At 46.9% G+C, this 4,267-nt stretch overlaps 1 protein-coding gene across 1 annotated transcript in view; it reads left to right on the top strand.

Annotated features, from left to right (window-relative positions):
* The window catches only part of LOC111839129 (H-2 class II histocompatibility antigen, E-D beta chain-like), a 62,318-nt gene that overhangs the window by 56,334 nt on the left and 1,717 nt on the right, over nt 1–4,267 (top strand). The window lies entirely within an intron of this gene.

The raw sequence follows: 4,267 nt of genomic DNA, 5'->3' as shown, positions 1-4,267 counted from the left end.
CCGAATATCAGCACTCATCATTATGTTAATATGCTCTTCTTGGTCCTGTCATGTTTGTACAATGATCATGTAAAACTCAAATATGAATTATCTGTTTCTCTAACATACCTGTAGCCAGCTGTAACATTTTTACATTATATAATTTCAAATATTAAATTGGCTTGACGGAGGGACAATCCACACAGAGGCTCTCAAACAGGGTTTGTTAGACAAAACCACACAAAGGGAGAACAGGAGAACAGGGGGACCACAGGGGGGCGACCCGAGGCAGGGTACCAACAACACAAAGGGAGAACTGGAAAACAGGGGGACCACAGGGGGCGACCCGAGGCAGGGTACCAACAACACAAAGGAAGAACTGGAAAACAGGGAGACCACAGGGGGCGACCCGAGGCAGGGTACCAACAACACAAAGGGAGAACAGGAGAACAGGGGGACCACAGGGGGGCGACCCGAGGCAGGGTACCAACAACACAAAGGGAGAACTGGAGAACAGGGGGACCACAGGGGGGCGACCCGAGGCAGGGTACCAACAACACAAAGGGAGAACTGGAGAACAGGGGTACCACAGGGGGCGACCCGAGGCAGGGTACCAACAACACAAAGGGAGAACAGGAGAACAGGGGGACCACAGGGGGGCGACCCGAGGCTGGGTACCAACAACACAAAGGGAGAACAGGAGAACAGGGGGACCACAGGGGGGCGACCCGAGGCTGGGTACCAACAACACAAAGGGAGAACAGGAGAACAGGGGGACCACAGGGGGGCGACCCGAGGCAGGGTACCAACAACACAAAGGGAGAACTGGAGAACAGGGGGACCACAGGGGGGCGACCCGAGGCAGGGTACCAACAACACAAAGGGAGAACTGGAGAACAGGGGTACCACAGGGGGCGACCCGAGGCAGGGTACCAACAACACAAAGGGAGAACTGGAGAACAGGGGACCACAGGGGGCGACCCGAGGCAGGGTACCAACAACACAAAGGGAGAACTGGAGAACAGGGGGACCACAGGGGGCGACCCGAGGCAGGGTACCAACAACACAAAGGGAGAACTGGAGAACAGGGGTACCACAGGGGGCGACCCGAGGCAGGGTACCAACAACACAAAGGGAGAACTGGAAAACAGGGGAACCACAGGGGGGCGACCCGAGGCAGGGTACCAACAACACAAAGGGAGAACTGGAAAACAGGGGGACCACAGGGGGCGACCCGAGGCAGGGTACCAACAACACAAAGGGAGAACTGGAGAACAGGGGGACCACAGGGGGCGACCCGAGGCAGGGTACCAACAACACAAAGGGAGAACTGGAAAACAGGGGAACCACAGGGGGGCGACCCGAGGCAGGGTACCAACAACACAAATGGAGAACTGGAAAACAGGGGGACCACAGGGGGCGACCCGAGGCAGGGTACCAACAACACAAAGGGAGAACTGGAGAACAGGGGGACCACAGGGGGCGACCTGAGGCAGGGTACCAACAACACAAAGGGAGAACTGGAGAACAGGGGGACCACAGGGGGCGACATGAGGCAGGGTACCAACAACACAAAGGGAGAACTGGAGAACAGGGGGACCACAGGGGGCGACCTGAGGCAGGGTACCAACAACACAAAGGGAGAACTGGAGAACAGGGGGACCACAGGGGGCGACATGAGGCAGGGTACCAACAACACAAAGGGAGAACTGCAAAACAGGGGGACCACAGGGGGCGACATGAGGCAGGGTACCAACAACACGAAGCATGGGAACCGAGATTTCAATAATGCCACAGGAATAATGTAGAGACCACAAAAGAAGTGCTTCAGTCTGCACTCAGGAGGTGCACTTTCTAATCCTGTAACTGTTCATTCAGTAGGTTTGAACATACAATGAAAAACTTCATATTGTAAAGCCTTTATGTGTTGAGTTATTGAGTTGATTTTTCAGTATTAATCAGCAAATATCAGCAAATCAGTCTTTTCCAACCACATTCATAAACATGCACACACACACACACACACACACGCACACAAAATTCAGTTTTTTGGTAATCCCTGAATTTCAGTGGTTTTATTCAGTTTCATAGTGTATATATTTATTATAGTTTTGCTCTGCTTTCATTCTGCTACTGGAAAAAAAAAATCTGACAGCCTTCTCTTATGCTTAGCAAATAAAAAAATCTTGCACAGACAGATGAAGAGGAGGATGGACTGTGTAATACAATATGGCATACATTATGGAATTATGGACACTAAGGAGACCGTTAGATTTATGAAAGAGAGGGAGACAGCACACACTGGAACAAGGAGAGATGGATCAGCTGAGCTAAGAGCGAGAAAGGATGGGGGCGGCCAAGGTGGAACAAGCCGATTGGAAAGGAAGGAGCAGACTGCAGGAACAGGCCGAAGCCTGTGTGTCGATGTTATTTTAATTCCTGAAGAGACGTCCAACATAAGCATCACGGGTGAACTGGCTCAGACTTCTGTCAGGTAACATTCAACACCCTCACTGTTTCACTGCTGGCATTGAGCTTCTCGTTAAGTTTGAACCAACGAGGGCAAAGTAAACAGAGCCACCTCAAAACCCACATATTTCCATTTGACAAAATGAACCCCCTATACGCTTTAATGTTTCAACACTGCTCAACATTCTTTAACTCATTCATTCAGCATTTCGTAAATTCCAGGTCTCTGTGTTTTTTGTAAGTAACCTAGTTATACTTTTACCCGTTGCCACCATTATAACGACAATCTTCCTGGAAGAGGGAGACATTGGAGATTAATGGCATTTTTACTTTATTATTAGTCACTTGCTACCTTGTTGCACCAAATTATTCACATTGTTGCTGTTGTTGCGAGATACAGTAACCAGCATACTGGTCTGTCACAGTCTGATGTATAACCTGCAGAAATGCCTTTCAGTGGTTTAACATTTACCTTTCACAGTAGATTATAAAAAAATATCATAAAAAACAAAGACGAAAAAGGAGAAACGCTGCTCTGGGTTTAAAGCTTCCCACCCCTGGCCGATATTTTCTTAACTTTGGCTGAAGTTTAAAAGCTGCTTGCTCCAATTTGGAGTGGAAAATTTTTGTGCACCCTTCAGCTATATGGAGTCCTTTTGCTGAAGTTTTCCAGTGAAATTCCAGTGTAATAAAAAATAAGGCTGAATATGATAAAAAAAAATGTATCTTTATTGTCATTGCACAAGTACAACAAGATTCAGCTTCCATACCTCATGCTATCGATGACAATAAATTAAATCTAAAAGTAGAACAAAAATATGGTAAATACCAGTAATATTGTAAATAGATAATAAAAGCAACACCAGAACCAGCACAGTATTAAAAATGGCTAATAAATAAAAGTGTAAACTGTATGTTCAGTGTAACTAAACAATGTTAAACAATATAAACAGTAAATGATAGAATGGATAGTATAAAATCTCCAGCAGTACTAGCAGTGTAAGTGCCACACTGCCAGCAGTAATAGCAGTGTAAGTGTCACACTGCCAGCAGTAATAACAGTGTAAGTGTCGCACTGCCAGCAGTAATAGCAGTGTAAGTGTCACACTGCCAGCAGTAATAACAGTGTAAGTGTCGCACTGCCAGCAGTGACCCAGCTTTCCTGGCTGGTCTCCTATGACAGTGTTATATCCAGGCCCAGACCTGCAAAGCTACAGTGTGTAACCTGGTCTGAAGTGCAGCTGGCCTGGTTTATCGTAACAAAAGCATCATATTGACATATAAGAAAACTCCTTATGTATGTATATTAATCTGCACAACATGCAACATGCAAGCTCCACTCACACAGTAAAAGGATTCAAACCCACAACCCTGGAGGTGTGAGTTAATGGCACTAACTCACTAAACCACAGTGTAAAGGAAAACGATTAGTATCTGTTCAGGTGTTTATATGTGTGGAAGGGGACTGTAGGGTGTAGGCTAAGACAGTCATTTGGTGGGTGTGTGGTTCTTACATAACTCCAGTCAAACGGGAGAGACATCTCATCTCAGCAGACGGTGAATTTCATTTAGATGTCATTCTGAAAAACTTTGTGACGCACTGTTTGGATTCAGCTTGGCAGGCCTACTATCAAAATCCTAGTATTTTTTACTCACAAACGACCTCTTTTAGTTTGGCACACTGAGCATTGTTCAAGGCAGGTTTCTCCACTGACAATCTCACCCACCCACCCACCCATCCATACATTTTCTTGTTCTAGTCAGGGTTGTGGGAGGTCTAGAGCCTATTTGGAAGGTACCCTGGTGGAGACTTTAACCC

Source organism: Paramormyrops kingsleyae, chromosome 9 (genome assembly GCF_048594095.1).
Source record: "Paramormyrops kingsleyae isolate MSU_618 chromosome 9, PKINGS_0.4, whole genome shotgun sequence".
NCBI classification, from domain to species: domain Eukaryota; kingdom Metazoa; phylum Chordata; class Actinopteri; order Osteoglossiformes; family Mormyridae; genus Paramormyrops; species Paramormyrops kingsleyae.
The sequence above is the reverse complement of the archived record's forward strand: the minus strand, read 5'-3'. Positions and strand labels throughout refer to the sequence as shown.